General features: G+C 41.3%; 1 non-coding gene and 1 pseudogene across 1 annotated transcript; both read left to right on the forward strand.

Moving 5' to 3' along the window:
- Nucleotides 1-1,984: 1,984 nt before the first annotated feature.
- LOC122731516 lies at nucleotides 1,985-14,028 on the forward strand (annotated as a pseudogene).
- Nucleotides 10,143-10,249, forward strand: LOC122733071. Its single transcript, XR_006353679.1, has one exon. It is a non-coding gene; the product is annotated as a U6 spliceosomal RNA (small nuclear RNA).
- Nucleotides 14,029-21,469: the final 7,441 nt, after the last annotated feature.

The raw sequence follows: 21,469 nt of genomic DNA on the forward strand, positions 1-21,469 counted from the left end.
ATCCCAGAGAGGGTACCCTTTCCAGGAATTATATAAATGCAAATATAACCCAAGTCCCAAAACCCATTGATATAAGACTCTTTTCTCATATTCCGTGACAGAACTTTGTTCTGATTCTACTCCCTCTCCAACTACTCCTTCTGTTTTCTTCAATGTTTCTTCCCTTTACTAACTCTCAGCTCTGAGGACACTGGGCCTCATGTCTTCACTTTTTAAATTCCCTTCTTTGAAGAACTCATCCATTCTTATGCTTTCTACTCTTACCTTGATGTTCTATGTTGATAACTCTAAAATCTGTATTTCTTGCCTTGACCTTTCACTTGAGTTCTAATCCCATAGTCCCTAAACATTTCTACTCGAACCACCCCTCCTCCATTACCAAATCAAACAAAGGTTTATCGTCATCACCATGCTGCCCTTTGAAACAGCTGTCTCTTCATTTCCCAATTTCTATCAATAGTATCACCAGATCCTTGGTGCCATTTTTGCTCTCTTCCTCTTCTCTAACACTTCTCCATCAATGTCACCAGCTCTAATGAACTATTCCTTCATGATATCTCTCCACTTTGTCCTTTCCTTTCAGTTCCACTGACCTTATCCTTGTCCAAGATCTCTTCACATCATACCTGGACAATTTCAAAAGACCTCTGCACTGGTCATCTCCCCAGTCTGTCCTCACTCAACCTGCCCTGCTCACCTCTGCAAAGATGTTTGTGTTTATCCTGGAGCTGTGATTTCACTGATGTAGAGCATTCAAAATGAGGAAAATTTCTCCACCAGTATAGATCAGCAATTTCCTGATGACTTGTGGTCTCAGATAGTTTCCCAGGGTATTAAGAGAATAAATGACTTGCCCAGGGTTGATCAACGAGTAGAGGTCAGAGGAGGGAGGCTAATCCTCTAACTACTACTACAAAATTACCATAGCTCCTACAGCTATTAGGGGGCAGCTAGGTGGCCCCTTAGTGCACAGAGTGCTGGGCATGGAGTGAGGAAGACTCATTTCCCTGAGTTCAAATCTGGCCTCTGACATTTATTAATTGCATGACCTGGGGAAGGTAATTTACCTCAGTTTCCTTATCTGTAAAATGAGCTGGAGAAGGAAATGACAAACCACTCCAGTACCTTTGCTAAGAAAATGCCAAAATGGGGTAACAAAGAGTTGGACACAAAGGAAACAACTGCACAACGACTCTACTGCTACTACCACTACCACTACCACTACTACTGTTTCTACTACTATGTCTACTATTACTCTAGTATTGCTACTGTTAATAATCATAATCATAATCATAAAAATAACTTGTGTAATGAGGGTAGTCTCCCACATGTGTTGTAGGAATGTCATTGTATAGCTCAAAGAGGCAGAATAGTCATCTCTAACATCTTCTCCTCCTACCCTTCTTCAAGGGAGGTTTTATTTTCTGCTGAGTAGGGAAGCAGGAAGTTGAGACAGAAGCTAAACCACTCTACTCTTCTCAAAGAGAGAAGAGGATCCAGTCTAGTTATACTTATATGCTCCTTTAAATATTATTATTTTAAGGAATGTGGTTTTTAGGTTCAATCTACTTTTTGATCACTGTTTCATTAATTGGAGTGAAGCAGTAACCTAAGTGTGTGTGTGTATATGTGTGAGTATATGTATATTCACACATATACATAAATAGATATATGTGTATGTATGCATGTATTGTGTGTATGTATGTGTGTGTGTGTGTGTATGTATGTATGTATCTACCTGACAATACAGAGGGAAGGAGCCCTCTCATTTGGGAGATAGCTAAATCAGCTCAACTAAGAGAGAGTCCCAGCTCTCACCTAAGGGGAAATTCCCCAAAGTTTCTAATGTAGCCAGCCATATTTAGGGACATGACGGAGATTGCCAACTTCTCTCATTTTTTTCTTCCCAGACTTTTCCTTCAGCAAACTGAAGTGTAATTGGCATCATCCATCTTCTCTCTCAAAGTTGAAAACCAGAAGTGCTCCCAAACAACTTCAAAACTTGAAGAGACTAGAAGCAACTGAAGAGACTTGGGGAAAGCTCAAAGAAGACTCCAGAGACTGAAGAGAGCTCTCTCATTCTCACCATCACACTCCTCACCAGGTTCAGGGCATCTCTATCAATGAGAAAAGAGTCTTATATCAATGGGTTTTGGGACTTGGGTTATATTTGCATTTATATAATTCTTTAAAGTTTGCACATGTCATTTCATTTGATCCTCAGAAATTTCTGTTATTGTGCTTTTTCTTCCTTCCTTCCTTCCTTCCTTCCTTCCTTCCTTCCTTCCTTCCTTCCTTCCTTCCTTCCTTCCTTCCTTCCTTTTCTTTCTTTCTTTCTTCCTTCCTTCCTTTTTTGCAGATGAGGGAACTAAGGTTAAGAAAAGTTAGATACTTGCTCCTAGTCAAATAGCCAGGAAATCTAAGAAAGAGAATTTGAACTCAGGTAGGGCTTCTTGATTCCAGATCCAACATTCTATTTACCATGCCACATTATGCCACACTGAAAGAATAACCTTTTTAAATCATAGCATTTATCATGTCACTTCTCTGCTCAAGTACTTGCAAAGTTTTCCCCATTATCCTCAAAATAAAGTTCAAACTCTTTATATTGGCTTTCAATAATCTGACACCCTCCTATCTCTCCCACTCAGTTCTTATTTATTTAAATACCTCAAGGATTCATTTTTTTTCTTCGTGTAAGTCACCCTTGTGCAGATACAGACTATAAACCCTTTTTAATGTAATAGATTGCCTTCTATACTTTGGCTGAAAAAACTTGGTGGTGGGCCTTTTTTGACTTTAGGTAATTTGGTCCCCAGGCAACAAACTGATGGACCATCATTAGCCTTTCCTTAAAGCCTTTCCAGCTTGCTTGAATCTGACAGAGCTTATTCTCTTCTGACAGAGCCTTCTAGAGCCCAGGGTGACCTCTGAACCCCAATGAGGTTCCAGTACAGGATGTAGTGGAGTTATCTCTAATTAAGCCTCAAGATGAATTTAAGACCATTTAAGGGTCTTCTCCCCATTCCACCTATACATTCAGCTCATTTCTCTTTCTTTGCTTTTGTTCATTCAACCCTGAGTCACAGAATGCTAGAATTTCAGAGTAGGAAGGGGCCTCTGGAACCATCCAATCCAACCTATATTCAGAAAAGCATGCCTCAACCAAAGAGGCAGTCATCCAGCTCACCTCTGTTCGAAGACCTCGAATGAGGGGCAGCCCTGTACATTCTGAGACTCTAGAAGGAGCTGGAAGGTTTTCTACTAAATTAAGCCTAAATTTATCTTTTTGAAACTTCTACCCATTGTTCCTAAGTCTTCATGGTTCAAACAAGTTGCATCAGATCTGTCTTCTGTATCACAACTTTTCATTTTCTTGAAGACAACTTTCACATGTTCCTCCTACCAGGCTTCTTTTCTATAGGTTAACCTCCCCAGCCTCCAGTTCTTCCAACTAATTACAATGCAGCCTGAAGTTGTTGTGATATTTTTGGCTCCCAGATCACCAGGTTGATTCATATTGAGCTTGTGGTCCACCTGAATGGTAATGGGCCTTCCCTTTCTCTGTCTATATCAGTCCACTCTTCAAGTCTTCTGATCATGTGGCATGCTCTTCAGACCCTTCCCTAGTCTTCCAGATATACCAATTTTCTTCCTAGGCTGGGATGTCTAGAATTGAATCCAATATTCCAGATGTGATCTGACATCTGGGCTCAATACAATACAACTCTTAACTGCTTATTCCTAGAAATTATATCTCTCAATGTAACTTTGAGCTGCATTGAAAATTTTGGTCACCTGATCACAAAATTGATTCATTCTGAGCTTGTATTCCACCTAAAGGTGACTTTCCTCTCTTGGTTCATGCAAGCTCCACCCTTCAAGTCTCTTCACTTACTCACTATATCCCATTTCTACTGAACCCTTTCCATGTATCGGTTTTGGCTCCCCAGTTAGCTTGCCCTTCCTGAGTGTAGGGACTGTGATTTTCACTTTTTTTTTTCATTTTCCTTCAAGAGTAGTTGCCCCATCAACAATGAGTTAATTCTTTTGTAATCTAATTTGAGTTAGAAATACTTTTTTCCATTTGGCAGAGAAGTTTTGGAAAACATTAAGCTAAGTTAGACCATACAAATTGAGGATGGGTTGGTTACTAGACCCTTAGTGGGATCACCAAATATGGGTGTCTTTTCTGGATGACAAATGAGATTTTCTAAGGGCACATCTAGAATGAGCCCAAGCTCTATGCTGCTGGCACACTCATCAGAATCACACTGGGAGCAATACAGGAAAGTGACTATCTTGCAGAAGAGGAATTCAGTTTGTTCTATTTGGCCTCAGAGGGCTGGACTAGAAATAACGGGTGGATGTTGGAAAGCTGCAAATCCACGCTTCATTTGAGGGGAGGAGGGACTTCCTAACAATCAGAAAGGCTCAAAAGTGAAATCATTCCTTCCAAATGTAGTGAATTTCCCCACACTGGAGATCTTCCAGCTAAGGCCAAATGATCATTTTTCCAGTCTGTTGTAATGCTTTTTGTGGTATGAGTTGTGCTAGATGGTCCTGGAGAAACCTTTCCACTCTTAGATTCTGTGGTTCAGCTTTACCCAAGTCAACAAGTTGAGTCACCAATTGTTTCTTAGGTACTTGCTATGTGCCAGGCACTGTGTCAGATGAACAGAAAGGCAAAGTCTGTGCCTTCAAAGAGTTCCCTTTCTAATTGGAGAGACAAGCATACAGATAATTGTGTAAATACAAGATACAATAGAGTAAATTGGAGGGAAACTTGGAGGAAGGGACTACCATTGAGGGAGGAATGGGCAATGTCTCTTGTAGAAGATGGGATTTGAGGCATGAAGGAAGCCCGGAATGGTGGTAGGAGTCATATGAGAACACAACAGCATGTCCATCAAATTGTTTGTGAGTCTTGAATGAGGTGACTTTCAGTGTAGCTTATTATGGTCCCCTGGAAATTGAAGGCAGAAGCTAGACTACCAGCATTGTTTAGAGCATCTGCAATCCCATTTTCTCCAGCAGAAATATGAACTGAGATTTGCAATAGGAGAATAAACATCCTTCCTTTGAAAGAGAGGGTGGGTGGGAACCTTTTGTAAAGTTAATTTCCCAGCCTGAATGCTGGATCAGAGCCCAGAGGGTTAGGGTGACATAAGCAAGGGAGTTTGACCCTGGAATCAGAGACAGGTGCATACTCTTTAACTACCAGGTCCCTCCCCCATCTGTATCTCCATGGAACTAATTGAGCAGCTCCTTTTATTACCTTGATCATTTATATCATATCTTTTTATCTCTCTTCCACTTAACTATCCCTGGTCCGTGAAGGGCAGGTTTGATATCTCTCCTTGTTGAAATGTGTGGGACTGGACCAGTGGACCACGGTTCTGGGGGTATTAAAATTATAAAGCATGGACCCAGGAGAGAGGCTTCCTGCCCCTCCCCAACTTAGCTATGATGAGAAGAAATGAGCCATTTTTACGCCACTGAAAAGCAAAAGGATGCTGAAATTTTCTGATACCAAGAACTTCCTTCTCTCCCTCAGGCAAGACCATAAACAGGAGAGATACTTAATGGAGGCTATTACACATAGTGTTTCTGCCTGGATATTCTTCTGTTTAAGGACCCAGAGGTGTCAAAGCTAAGGCTTTGGAAGAAAACTTTCCTTTCTCCAAATGGGTATCAATATCACATTGGGTGGGAAATTGTCTCAGATGATAAATGCCTGCCCTTTTACAACTCCCACCTCTTCCCACTCTTCCTAGAGGAAAGAAACTGTAAGCAATGATATAATACCCAACCCCATCAATATCATCCTTGATCAATCCTCATTTCAGGTGAACTATGGCTTGAGACACATAATATGGGGGAATTAGGTGTCAGCAGACCACAGTTTTCAGCTTCCCGCCTTCCCTTGACATCTGAACAAAGCTCCCTCCAGAGAGTGATGAAGCTTATAAACATGAATTCTATTTCGGACAAACAAGGCAGCCAGCCAGTGGTTTTGCCTTCACCCTGCAGTATTGCATAAACTCCCTCTTTCTTTTTTGAAAAGTTGGGAACTATTGATTTAATGCACCCCAGTCTCTGTATGATTGATGGCGGTGAAGATGGTTGCTGGCATCCAAGCAGTTTTTTAGTATCCTGAACCAAAAGGAAAAAAAGAAAATTCAGAAAGAGCTGAAAGTACCCTTTCCCAGATACAGCACTATAAGTGGGAATGTTTGCATGTGGGGCAAGTACCACAAACTGTGCCTGTGGCAAGTGGAATGATAAAACCCCAGAGTTGGGCATGGAGGAGACAAGGTGGTATGGGGGAGGTTCCCACACCAGACTGCCATCTGGCTTTTCCTATTTCATCTAATTATTCTAGGTCATTGCTTTGCTCTGTTATTTCAACACTGTTAAAGGGCTTTCAAGTACTATAAACACCCTCTAAATCCAGCACCCTTGGGCAAAGTCCTTATCACCCTGCCCTAGTTATAGCTCTGTCCTCATACAACTCTGAGCATCCTTCATCTGCTCCACAAATCCATTCCTGTTTCTTATAAGACCTAAGGTTTATAACTCAGGATGAAAAAATAGGACTTTTCACTGGACAAGGTTTGTTTTGTTTTTATTTTTTCATGAGAATGCTCAGATAATTTGGAGTCTGTACACATGGAAGCTCCCTTCTTGTTCTGTTTCCTGATGGTCTTTCCTGTCCCCTCTTCAATTTTCCTATTTTCAGGTCTTCAGTTTCTATAAAGCACCACAGCATATGAAGCAGATGTGACTTTATTCTTTTTTTTTCATCCTCTAACCCTACATTGAATCCAAAGCTACTCCCTAAGAGAAGCTGTTCACCCATGTGAACTGAGCTGGGAGGTAGCATATTAGTTCCAGAAGGTAGTTCGCTTCCCCTGGATCCCCAAAGAACTTGACCCAATAATAGGTAAACACAGGAGTTTCCCCCATAGGGCTTTTTATCCTGCCTTTCATCCTGTAATCATGATGTGAATTGGCAATATTTAGTCACTGCCATGAGGACTGGGTAAAATTCTGTTCTGCGTGGTAGTAGAAAGAACTGAGCTCAGAAGAAGATGGAGCAGGATTCTAATCCCAGCTCAACCATTGTGTCAGCGGGGGCAAGTTGATTCCTTCCTCTGGGTCTCAGTTTCCTTATCTGTAAAATGAAAAGGTTGGACAAGATGATCTTTAAGGTTCTCGGGTGGTCTGATATTGGGACATAAAAGGGGTTCACAAAAAATTATATTAGCCAATCAATGCTGAAAAGAACAGGTCCTTTCATTTGGCATATTGTAGGGAAGGCTACACAAGATTGAGAGCACAGAGAACAGGGCAGGAACAACAAGAGAAGGACATGACAACATTCTCCCACCTCAGGTGGCATCTGGCACCTCCAAAATGGGAGCAGAACCCCACTTAGCAATGGCAGCAGCTGATACCCTCCTAACAAAGAAGGAAAGACAGGAAAAAGAGGCTGATCCCTGGACCTGGCCCATCGCACATCAAGCTTTGGGGGTTTTAATGGGTCCGACTTCTGTGTCCATCTTCTTTCCATGGATCAGGGTAGCCAAAGGTGACCAGATGTTTTATAGGGAGGTGTTAAAATCTTGCTCGGGTTTATCTGATTGGTTTCCCACATCCGAGGTCATGATCAGAGAAAGCTTCAATCAATAACAGTTGGCAGAGTTGCAAAAGACTTCTAGAATGGAAAATTCCTAGTAGACTAAAAAGGGAGGAGATGACAAGCTAAAGAAGGGGGAGAGGAAGGATCATGAGGGGAGAGATAGCATCTTTCAAGACAAGTACACCCTGAAACAATAACTCTTTTCCCTCTGGACTACAACAGACCCCTTCTAGCTCTAATGATGCATTGGTGTATATATATATATATATATATATATATATATATATATATATATATATATATATATATATATATATATATATATATATATATATATATATATATATATATATATATATATATATATATATATACACCAATGATGAGCTTCATAACAGAAAGTCCTGTGAGGGCTGCATAACCGAGTGCTTCTGGGACAGAACACTACCAGTGAATTCCCTGTACCTGTGACCAGTTGTGAATCAGAGAGATCTATTATACCACCACCTAGAAATATCAGTGACATGACACAAGGGATAGAATAGTCCTCCTCTTAAGTTCAGAGAAGCCCTGGTATAGAAACACCTAAAGTGCACGGGAGAATACTAGCTCTCTATCGAGCATTGGAGATCAAAGTTAAGGACGAGGAAAGACTTTGGAGCCAGTCCCACAAATGGAATGGGGTGGTGTTGCCTCATGATGTAAATAGCTCTCTTCCCACTCCCACCCCATCTCATTTAGGGGGAACGGTCTATGAGTGTGTTTTTTTTAAAATTATAACTGTATTTTAATGCAACTGGTTTCTTTTGCAATCCTACATATTTTATTTGATGCATTTTAAAACATTATTCTGAAAAGAGATCCATAGGCTTTATGAGACTGCCAAAGTGATCCAAGACCCAAAAAGGGTTAGATAACTTGCAACTCCAAATGCAATGATCTTATAATTGCCATTGCTAGCCCAAAGCGGAATTGCGAAGTGAAGAAAATCTCTCTTGTCACTTTCTCTGTCGATTTTATCCTTTCTCCCAGGAATAATAATAATAAATCACAGTTCTATCGAGTGTTAAGGTTTTAAAGTGTCTTAAGGCATTAAAGCACTTTCCTGACAACTAACTTGAGAGGTAGATAATAACAATATAATTATTTCACATTTTATGGATGAAGAAATCAAGACTCAGAAGAGTAAAGTTATGTACCCAAGGCCACAAGCTTATAAGTATTAGATCCAGGACTTAAATCCAGATGTCCTTATGCCAACATACTGCTCTTTCCAATGTATCCCACTTCCCATAGATATACCCAACCCTGTCCTCATTTAACACATAGCTATAGCTAAGGGTGTGCTGGTAACTGTTTAACAACTGGCTTTCTGGGGAAAAAAAAACCACCACACAGGACACTTTTAAGTTTGATCCACCTTATTAGCATTTTCTTCTGTCACTTTCTGAAGTCTAGAAATCAATAAAACAGGAAATCGGGCCCTAATTTGTAGTATTTGCTAATTGCAAGTTGTACAGGCTTACACTGAAAACTGAGTTTAAGTTGGCTCTGGCCCATCCCTGGATGTGGGGAAAAAGAAGCCATCACCTGGTAGCCAACCTGATGATGATGTCTTTCTATGTACTCTGGATCCAAACAGTTTTAAATAAACTAGAATAATGGACTGAATCCAATAAGATGAAATTTAATAGTGATATTTACATAACTGGCATATGTATATGTATGGGCATCTGGAGCATGGAATGCCCAGTGTACCTCAGATGAGGTCTCCAAATGGAGGATGCTAGGCAGCTAATTCTTAGAGATAAAAGCTGACATATAAGGAAAGTACTTTGGGGACATAGACTGTGAAGCACTCATAAATGTTCTATAACTGGTTGCAGTTAGACAACTATGTGATGGAGAAGGGGGTCTTTGACTAGCTTGCCTGGTTGGTCATTCAAAAAGGCCTGTCAGCTTTAGTCTTTGCTTCTTTTGCCTAAGACCTCTCTTGAAAGCTTTGCAACTGGTAAAGAGAGTAGAGCCTACAATCCTTGGGAGTTCAAAAGTACTGATTGGCATTCTGTTATTTCAGAGTCCCATCATTCCTTAGTCTGGGTTTCACAACCAGCATAGGATTGATGCTCTGGGAAGTAAGGAGCAATCTTTGAGGAATGACCCATGGGCCATGCGTGGTGCTGCAAGCCTTTGGTCCCTGCTGTTGGGGAGCCTGGGTCCAGGGGATCCTTTGAGTTGGAGAATTCTGAGCTGTAGTATGGCTAACCCTATTGGCTGTCCACACTAAATCTGGCACTAGTATGGTGAGCCCCTGGGAGCCGAGGACCACCAGGCTGCCAAAACAGAATAGGATAAATCTTTTTGTCTTCCTTCCAGCCTGGGTAAAGTAGGGAGATTTGTCATTTAAAAAAAGGAGTAACCAGGCGCAGCTAGGTGGCACAATGGTTAAAGCACTGGCCCTGGATTTAGGAGGACCTGAGTTCAAATCTGGCCTCAGGTGCTCGCTTCAGTAGCACATATACTAAGATTGGAACAATACAGAGAAGATTAGCATGGCCCCTGTGCAAGGATGACATGCAAATTCATGAAGCAAATCTGGCCTCAGACACTTGACACTCACTAGCAGTGTGACCCTGGGCAAGTCACTTAACCTCCATTGCCCCACAAAAAAAAAAATAAAATAAATTTAAAAAATGAAAAAGGAGTGACCTTTGGAACCCCATCCCATGGGTATCTGAGCCGTAGCTCATCTGGTAGTTCTGCTATATCTGGGCATGACCTTGGTGGGACGAATGCTTTGTAGGACTAGAGCAAAATTTAGAGTCCGTTTTCCCAGAGACAAGGAGATATATAGGGGAGACTATGCCCCTAAGGTGTTAATAGGGGTGAAATGCATATTTGTTCTTGCTATATCTTTGAAGTAAATACCCCTTGGTAAAAGCCAATCCAATGTTAATGAACTGGGATGTTAGTCACTGATCTTCTAAAATGGGGAAAACATCACCAACAGGCACTTGAGCCAATGGCAGAGACACTTACAAATTCCTTAGGGAACTTCTGGCTGAAGGGTGATATAAGCCACCTGGTCCAGAGAAAATAGGGCCAAAGCATGTATTTGTAAATTTTTAAACTGGGTTAAAAAATAACTTTACAAGTACAGAATGAGGGAGTGGGGAAAATGTGTGTCTAGGTAACAGTTTGAACTCCACATTGAATCTAGGGCCTTGAGTGGACCATGAATTCAAAATGAAATAGCTGTTTGACACATGAACCAAAAGGACTGGTGTCATCTTAGGCTACATTAAGGGGTGGGGAGAGTGTCCATGAGGAGGTATGTGACAATTCTGGGTCAGACCTACACTAGAATATCACACCATTCAGTTTGGAGCATGATAGTTTTAGAAAATTTTGACAAGCTAAATAAACTGTGTCTACAATAGGGCAACCAGGATTTTGAGGGTATTGTAAATCAAGCCAAAGGAAGATGGAATGACTAATAAGAATTAAATAGAAAGAACAACAATTGATTGGCTTTAAAGTTTGCAAGGTACTTTACATACATTATCTCATTTGAGTCTCACAACAACTTTGAGATTTCATTACTAGAAATGGTACTACCCTTACCTTATACACTGAGAATGAGGAACAGTGTGGCACAGGCACTGGAAAAGTGATGGTGAAGCAGGGAAGATCTGAATTCAAGTCTCACCTCTGAAATACTGGCTGCGTGACCTTAGGCAAGTCACTAAACTTCTTAACATTCTAAGCAACTCCTTAAGGCAACAAATTGACAACAAGGTGCTGACTTGCATTGGTAGAGGGAGTTTCATCAGTAGAATTCCTTATATCAGGGAAATCACAGATTCATTCCCCATCTCTATTTTACAGATTTAGGCTCAGGGACATCAAGTATTTGCCCATGGTCACTTAGCTAATAAATACATTATTATTGTTGTTGTTATTATTATTTTTTTAATCTCTGAAGGTCTTTTTCTACTCTGTGGTTAAGTGCCTCTCAGTGTCATAATCTCTACCTTCCAGGGGCTCTATCCAGACCCTCGAATTAGGTCTTTCACAGTTCTCCCTTGAGTGTGGCTTGGGTGACATGTCAATCATATTTTATTGTTACATGTATAGAGCCTGTGCAAACACTGTGCACCTACCCCCCCACATACACACACACTATAGAATAGCATCATCTCAGGAGCAAAGAAACTGAGGCACAGAGTAGTTAATGGTGTGTGTCTCCCATCTGTCAGCTAAGCTGAGGAAATGGGACAGAATTCATCATTCCTTTTTGAAGACACAGAGGTTAAGTGTTTTGTCCTGCACCACAAATCACGGTACTGACAGAGCCCAAAATGGAGTCTAGAGAAGTCACTCTCCTGCCACCTTTTCAAACTGCTCCCTCTCACATTCTCAACGGAAGCAGCAGCTGCCTAAAAACTTTATGGTAAAAGCAAATCATGGCAGATGGAAAAGTACCTACTGCATTACAGAAATACTGAAAATGGTGGCAATTGCTTGGTGTTTAGAGTAGAACTATAAGTGGTATTGGAGCTGTTTGAACTTTCTTTTCTCTCTTCTTCCCTTCCTTCCTTCTTCCCTACCTCTGTCTCTGTGTCTCTGTTTGCCTCTCTGTTTCTCTCTCTCTCTCTTTCTTTTTTACTAATGTATTTTTGTCACAATAACATTCCGATAGTTCCTTCCAGAGTACCCTCTCTTATACTTAAATGAACCTGAGATCTCATCAATTTGGATGTTCCTTCCAAAGTAGATCGCACTCCATCTATGCTTGCCCACCCAATGCAACTCTTGTTCATCCCTTCTCATAAGTTCAGCACACAGGGGTCCCTGCAATCTGCTGCAGGCCTTCCTCATCTTCTTTCAACATTGGAAGGATACGAATGGGGTCTTCCAGCCATCCATGTTACCCTTTGTTCTTGTCATATAAACAGTCTAGCATTTCCTTGATGGCACTGTTAACTCTTGCTTGTCAAAGTTCCTCATTTTTCATGTTGTAGTCTGCTCACAGCTTCCATGTACCTATCTATTGCCCTTTCTGTGACAGTAATATTTAATTCTTTCATTATAGTTATAGAAACAATGAATCAGATGGTGAGGAGGCCGGAGGTCTTGACTGCTCTCCCTCAGGGCCCTCGCATGTAAGGAGGCTCAGGCATGGGCCGAGCCCCCTGCGGACATCCTTCCCCATCCATGATGGCTGAGCCAGAGCTGCTGCTGGACTCCAACATCCACCTCTGGGTGGTCCTGCCCATCATCTTCATCACCTTCTTCGTAGGCATGATCTGCCACTATGTGTCCATCCTGCTGCAGAGTGACAAGAAACTCACCCAGGAGCAGGTGTCCGACAGTCAATTCTTAATTTGAAGCAGAGTCCTCAGGGAAAATGGAAAATACATTCCCAAATAGTCTTTCTTGACACAAAAGTAATATTTCAACAACCCTGAGGATGGATTTTTCAAAAAAACAAAGAGGAAGGTCGTGCCTCCCATCTCCTATGACAGATCCCACTGTGCTCACAGACGTGATGAAAGGAAATGTAACAAATGTACTTCTTATGATTCTTATTGGTGGATTTATCAACATGACTTTCTGGGGATTTGTCACAACCAAGGTACCATTTCCTCTGACCCTCCAATTTAAACCCATGCTATAGGAAGGAATTGAATTGCTCATTTTAGATGCATCCTGAATGAGTTCTGCATCCTGGTACTTCCTCAATGTGTTTGGACTTCGAAGCATTTATTCTCTGATCCTGAGCCAAGACAATGGATTTTGTTCATTTCAGAGCGTGGAGTACCAGAGAACAGAGGAAGATAGAGCCTGGGGAAGAGTAGGGCTAAGCTCTGGAGTGATGATTGTGGGAGGAGATCTATCAAGAGGAAAGGATGTTCATCTACACAAATGGCAGCCGAATCACAGGAAGGAGGGGAGCAGTGAGCTGGCATTTGTCAGCCAGGTTAAATGGGGTTTTATGGTCTCAATGATTGGCTGCAGACCAGTCTTGAGTAATACAGGAACAGATGATGGGAGCAGCTATGGCCATGCCTGCAGACACCAACAAGGCTTTTAAGACCAAGTGGGAAGTTTTGGAGCTTACTGATCATCAGTGGGCACACGATGATGTTGAAGAAGAGCTCGTGGCCCAGGATCTCCACTTTGAAGACATGTTCAAAAAGGAGCTACAGATATCCCTTTTCTGAAGGCTCACATACTGCTTAACCCAACACTGGCACCTCCAGCATGCTGCTGGGGACTCAATGAAGACAAGAAATTGTTTTGTTTGTGTTTGAAAAGCTCAGAATAAAGAGGGGCATGGGCTGGACACTGAACTGGAGTCTCTTCTTGTCTGAACTTGTGTCCCTCTTTATGTTTGAAGTCATGAGAAGTACAAGAAATAGAGCCTTTCACCTGACTTGTAGGAGAACCATTTTAAGCAATAATTTCTTTTCCAGCTTATGTCCCTGGTAACAGTAGCCAATAAGGGGAGAAAGCCAGATAGCTAGAGCATAAACAAATAGCAAGGTTGACCCTTTTGCCAAAAAGGTGCCACTTCTCAGTAAATAACCCTAGACACAGCTGATCTTTTCCTTGTATCCAAAGAACTGAAGTTTCTTCCTTCTGTCCTCCACCCACCAGAGCTCACGGGTTATGGCATGTTGCAGTTTACAAAGCACTTGTTAGGTCAGGCATGCCAGGGATAGCTATTACCCCCATTTTACCAGGGCAGACACAGACTTGGGACTTTCTCCTGGGATTGTGCAGCCACAACCAGGGGCCCGGTCTGCCGATCCTCACCCCCATCATTCTGATCAGCAACTTACGAGAAGCCACAGCTTCTGCAGTGTGTCATGGAGTCAGCCCCACCTTCTACATCTCCCATGAAAATTGTTATCTCTGCTGCTGGGGCCCCACACAGTTCTGAAGTGCCTTCTGAATCATCAAAGGCAGGTTCAGTGACGGTCAGTTTTCTAGTGTTGAATGGGTTTTATGGTAATCTAACTTTTTGGAAATTTGGAATCTGTGCCTTCTCTATTATGACTTAATTAAACCACTCCATTCCCTGGGGATTATTATAAATAAACAGGAATTTTTCTGCTTGATATAGTGACCTGGGCAGCTATTGATTCAATTCATCCAGACACATGTTATGGGCTGAGCAGTGGTCATTTTACTTGGTTAACTGTGATAGAGGAACTAGTTTGTGTTGTATTTACCCTGGGGTGAACCTCTTCATGTGATGAGAGCTGTAACTAGTGAAAATCTAACCCTTTCTACAAATTAAACAAACTGAACTAAAAAAAAAAAAAACCAAGACAATGAATCAACCAAGACTAGCAGAGAATTAAACCTTCCATAACCATCGTACCCAGTTCTCGACTGAGAGGAAGGAGATGTGTTCTCATACCAGCCATTTGGAGCCAGTATTGATCACTGCCTTTGTTCTGAGTTCTGCTATTGTCAATGTTGTCTTCTGTTACATTACTGCAATCATTGTCTACATTGTCCTCCTGGCTCTGCTTTCTTCTCTCTGTGACTATTCACAAAAGTCTTCCCACATTCCCCTGTCCGTTTACATTCCCCTGTCCATTTTCTTTGCTCAGAGATGAAAAGGCGTAGGAACAAACTCCAGTTCTCTTGATGCTGAGTGGCAAGTTTGATTTTTTGAAATTTGGCTCTAAAATCAAAAGAGGAGCATTTAAAAGAAGAGCTTCAGAGTTCCCCCTTCTTAGGAGCTGTTTTCTTCTTCACTCCCAAACTCAGTAAGTTCCCAAGCTCATCAGAGAGAAAACTGATTAATGCAATAACTAATGCAAGAACTAAAGGAAAAGAGGTCCTGTACATGTACTCCAAAAATGACTATTTATTCAAGAGCCAAAAACCAGCAAAAAAGTAAACAGACATGAAATGGGGATCTTAACATGCTGAGTGTCCAGCTTGCAGTATCTAGAATGGAATTTGAACTCCTGGATCCTGGCTTAAAATAGAGAGTTGATAGATTTTTGGCCAAATATGAAATGCAACCTAACAAAGGCTGGTAAGACTATATTTGCCATTTTTTTCTCACAAATCTAATCAGAGACTTTAATCTAAAAAAAGCAGGGAGGGGGAATGCTGCCTATGTACATACCTTAAGTTAGGTAACATAGAGCAAAGGTGTCAAAACTTTTGACCACTACTCACCCCACTAAGACATTGTCTATTGTGTGTAAAGTATTAGGGGTTGGTCTTTTTTTTTTTCTTTTCCTTTTTTTTTTTTTTTTGGAGGAGGGACCATATCTGATTTCATCCATGTGTGAGATTCCAGGTTAAAAAAGTCACTGATGCAGAGCAGCATGTCCTTTTTCATTTACAGTCTCAGGGCATTGCTTAAGGGCTTTAAGAGGCTACATGACTTTTCCAGGGTCTCACAATCGGTATGTGTCAGTGGCAGGATTTGAACTTGCATCTGACTCGCTCCAAGCTCACCTCTCTATCCACTATTCCCCAGCTACTTCTCAAGCATGTATAGAAAAGAAAAACAAAATGCCTCTCCTCATTGGGGTTTACAACCTATGCACATGAGTGGGCATGGCATTCTATAGACCTAACCCTGATGAAAAAATAAGTAGAATGGGCATGAGGACAAAAGAGAGATCTCTGGAAACTGAAGGGAGAAAGATCACTTTCAGCTGCTGAGGATCAGGGAAACCTTCATAGAGGGGGTGGCACCTGAATTGGACCTTAAAGAAAGAAAAGGGTATTCGCGGGCAGAGAGGAAGAGGAAGCTCCTCCTAGGTGATGGCAGTGGCCTGAACACCGGATGTAGGCTTGATCCCAACACTTTGAAGTTGAAAAGATACTTCCCATCCAAGCTTTGGCTTTCCAGTTCTTAACTCATCCCACATCCCCAACTGCTAACTCTAGTCTTATTCCTAACCGTTGTCAATGAATTTAATCCCTACTGGAGTCAGTTAGCTTCTCTCCTCCTCAGTGGTATAAACTTCCTTGTCTTACAGATATGCGCCCTTGGTCACAAAATGTTTGGACGAAAAGCTGGATCAGGAGAACTCTCTCACCAATATTGGAGATATGACTTAAAGGGCGTACCTTGATAGATTCCCAATACTAACTTTATGAACGTAAAGGCACATACACTTTTTTTGTTCTTGTTATTTTTGTTTCTGCCTATCACCCCACTCCCACTCAGCTCCTCTTGTTCGTTGACATGATCTATTTTCTTGTTACTGCTTCAGCTTGCCTTCATGGCTGTTGGAACAAATTGTTCTCATCTGCCCATTCTGCTGGGGGAAGTCTTTCTATGCTTGGTGTAGACACTGCCAGGAGGTTAGACTCAAATTTCTCTAAAGTCCTTTCTAATTCCCTCTAGATTTCTCTAGGGCTCTTAGATACCTATTCTATACTCCTCCAGAGGTTGAATCCCAGGGCCTAGAAATAATTTTATGATGTTGTTTTTGAAAGAGTATCTGATTTAGAATCAGAGGTCTTGGTGTCAAGCCCATCCTTCAAGGATTACTATCTCAATGACCTTACGCAAGTCACTTCAATTCATGGGCCTTAATTTCTTCATTAGTAAATAACGTTAAACTAGTTGTTTGTCCTTTTACATGGGGTGATGTCTTTGACTTGAGCATGAATTGGATTTAAGTGAGGCAGAGCTGCACAAAGTTGTCAGCCTCACTCTCTTCTAGAGTTACCAAAGTACGACAAAAGTCAAGACAACTGGTGATGGCGAAGGATGCAGTGGATGATGTTGGCATATTCAATGTCGGACCAAGCTCTAAGTGCTTCACAACACCTGCTTCAGCTTGCCTTCATGGCTGTTGGAACAAACTGTTCTCATCTGCCCATTCTGCTGAGGGAAGTCTTCGTATGCTTGGTGTAGGCACTTTCAGGAGGTTAGATTCGAAGTTCTCTAAAGTCCTTTCTAGGTCAAAATCAATGATCCTTTAACCTGCACTGAAATCCTGGCTTTGCCAACAGACCATGGTCATGTAGGCATTTTTCAGCTCTAGGTAAGCAATCCTATAACTTGCAAGCATTTTAAGGTGGGAGTAGTGGAGAGAAAGGCATAGAATCTTGAATTCAGAGCTAAAAAGGAACACAGAAGTCATCCAATCCCACTCAAACATTTCCCAGATGAGGAATCTGAACCCCAGAAAAGGAAAGGGAGTTTCCTATGGTCACATGGTTAGTAAGAAGTAGACCCTGGATATGAATCCTGGTGCTCAGACTCCAAGCCATTGCTCATTTCATTGCATCACAACTGTTAAATTCCCCACAACAAAAGCTTTCCTGTCACTTTGCCATTGTGTGAAATGCATCCTATTAGTCAATTCTGCATTGTATTAGTCTATGTCAGTCTTGTTTATGCACTGTCAGTCAAGTGCTAAGACCTGGGAGACGTATTATCATAAAAATGAGCACTAATATGCATCAGGGCTACTGTATGGGATCAAAACTTGCTAATATGGGGGGTTGGACATGCCTGGATGGGGCATCATAGCATTCCTTGATCTTAACAGACCTACTTTAGGTCTTTTTTAGTAAATGAAAGCCTAGCAGATGGTACTTGGAAGCACTGTAAAATTGTCATATCTATAGTTACATTGGGTGGAAACATACACAGAACCCCCAAATGCCTGCTCAGATTGTTTCTGAGTGTTAGGTATTCTGCGATATAGAAGGGAGCCCCTATGGAGGGACAGAAAATCAAGTCAGCAGCATGACAGGGCTGCCAATGCAAGGTTGTGTTGTTTATGGTCTGAAAAGAAATGAGGATCCCATAGAGGCAAGTGATATTGACTGAGGGAGAATCATAAGATTGTAAGATTTAGAATTGGACCAAAGGGGTCCAGGAACCTCTAAAGGATAAGAAGCCTCGGCTAGTGATCCCTAACGTCCTTCACATTTATAACAAATTATGAAACATCACGAATAGGTTTTGATGGAAAAAGTATGCAAGAGAAGGAATGTGAATTTCTGTCTTCCCCTTCCTCCCTCCCTCCCTCCCCTTTCTCTCTTTCCTCCCCCCTCCCTCTTCCCCATGTAAACTTCAACTCCACCATTTTACCTCCTTCTAGTCTCAATTCTCTAATTCATCCATAATACATCCATCAAATTAATATTTGGCAAAGTCTTAACTTTGCTATTCCCCTACTCAGGAGGGTTCAGTGGTTCTCTATTATCTCTAGGATAAAATACAACTTCTGAAATTTGACATTTAAAATCCTCTTTCTGAGCTGGTTTTATGTTACTCCCCCTATTTATTTCCTGTTCCAACCAAAGTGGCCTGCCTGCTCTTCGTTATGCACAACATTCTATCCCCCAATTGCTGTGCCTTTGGGAAGGGCATCTCCCATACCTGGAATGCTCTCTCTCTTCATGTCCACTTAGAATCCCTAGGTCCTTGAAGGCTCAACCTATGAGCCACTTTTCCTGACCCCTGACTTCTGCCCCATTCTCCTTTTTAGAGGTCTCCCCCACCAATCCAAAGATACTTTGTACATTTTCTTGTGCTTACTTATGTTGGGATTTTGTACTCTTTCAGCAGAATGTTGTTGTTTTGTTTTGCAGGCAATGGGGGTTAAGTGACCTGCCCAGGGTCACACAGCTAGTAAGTGTCAAGTGTCTGAGGCCGGATTTGAACTCAGGTACTCCTGAATCCAGGGCCGGTGCTTTAACCACTGCGCCATCTAGCTGCCCCCCTTTCAGCAGAATGTAATGTTCCTGAGGGCAGGTTTTTTTCCTTTGAATCCCTGGCATCCTGCATGCTACCTTCTACATAATAGGGGCTTAATAAATACTTAGTGAATTTAATTGACCTGAATGAGAAACTGAGGCTCAAGTCAACCCAAGAGACTTGCCTAATTCTACACCCAGTTCCTGTAACTACAAATTCAAGGATCCATAGACTATATTGTGCTCCACAGCCACATGTATAAAAAGTGCACAAAGTTCCAGCGATTCTTATATGCCAGGCAATACATTTTTCTGATTTAGCTCTTGGCTCCAGCCACTAAACTCTCAGAACCCAAAGACTTGACTTCCCTCTCTCAATGGTGCCTTTCAGAGGGGACCTTTCAGAGATTACTGAGGGTCATTTTAATCAAAATGAAAGACACTTCTTATTAAGATGGCTTTGCTGACAAATAATTAAGATGAATTACTAGCATATACTTGTCCCAGCTGCCTCCTTGGTGTCAGTTTGTAGCAGGCATATATGAAAGCCCATAGTCCATGCCTCAGCTCTTTAAAAGCAATTTACAACCTAACTCACCATCCTAACTACCTGAGAAGATTTTAATCCTAAACCTGTCACTACCCATTATTTTCATGGGATCCTGACAGCCCTACATTAGAACAGTTTATAAGTAAAAGTTAACAAGACCTAAGAGTGGGTGATTTATGTTTCATTGTGGGAAACCGTCAACATTCTTATTGACTAGCCAAGGAGAGCCCTGAACTCTCTGTGTGCTGCTGGGGGAAATGACCACAGAGAAGGATTCCTTTGGCCTTTGGGAAGAGAGCCTCTTTGTGGTCTGGGGCCCCAAACTTGAGTTTCATGCAAATACTTATGCATGTGATGAAACATTGAAATTCAATAGAGAGAGAGAGAGAGAGAAAGAGGGAGATTCACATTCCTTCTCTTCTCTTGCAGGCCTTTTCCATCAAAGCACATTCCTGAGGTTTTATAAGTTATTATAAATGTAAAAAACTTTAGAGATCACCTAGGTAGGGCAGAGGTTCTTAATCTTTTGTGGATCCCAGACCCCTTTGGTAGTCTATGGATCCCTTCTCAGAATAACACTGGCTGCCTATATTCATAATTGAAAGAAATGCTAAATTTCAGTCTGAAGTTAATGAAAATAAAATGTATTTGTCTATGTACCCCAATGCCCTTGTTTTGCGCCTGAGGACAACTGAGGCCCAGAAATCAGAAGTAATTTGCAGAGCTGGGACTGGAAACCTGGAATCTTGACCCCTTAGCCACATTCTCTTTCCACAAGGGTAATGTTGATTATCCTTGCGTAGGGGTGTGTAAAGTTGGTTTTGCTAGTCTATAGAGTTTATGCATTTAAAGAAATAAAGATAGAAATTCAAAAATTATCCTTCCCTAATTTGACACAAACCCAATTAATAATCAGTCATTTAACTATGGCCTTTGTTTATTATAGATGTGGACAGGGCTGAAGGAGAGAGGAAGGAGAAGCATGAAAGAACAAAGAGCAAAAAAAAATCCAAGAAAGAACTTTTGCTGAAAAAACACCCTAGAAGATAGAACAATTGAATATTTTTTATTATGTCCCAAAACATACTGTGTGAGGATCTGCCCTTTCTTTAAAAGGGCTTTTTTTTTTCTCTCATTACAAATGTTCTCCAGCTGAAAATACCTTCAGAGGGAGAGCAGCAGGGATTCTCTGGGTCTCCACATCTCACCTCTCTGCTTCTTGCCAGACAGACCAGGTATGGGAAAGGTGTTCCCCTACTAAACTAATCAGAGAAAGACTTCCTTTTGGAAAAACAAAGTATGAAAAAAATGTATTAAGGGATTTATAACCGGCTTGGCCAATACACACACATATGTATGTGATATATAGGATATATGTGGGATATACGGGATATATACATATACCTACACATACTCATACTCATACACATACATATATTCATATAATACACATACACATACATATTTGGCCAAGCTGGTTATAAATCTATATGTATGTATGCATACATATATACACATTCAAATACATAAATACATGTAAAGATAACTATAACACATTAATTATTTAT

The sequence above is a fragment of the Dromiciops gliroides genome, chromosome 6 (genome assembly GCF_019393635.1).
Source record: "Dromiciops gliroides isolate mDroGli1 chromosome 6, mDroGli1.pri, whole genome shotgun sequence".
In the NCBI taxonomy this organism is placed as follows: domain Eukaryota; kingdom Metazoa; phylum Chordata; class Mammalia; order Microbiotheria; family Microbiotheriidae; genus Dromiciops; species Dromiciops gliroides.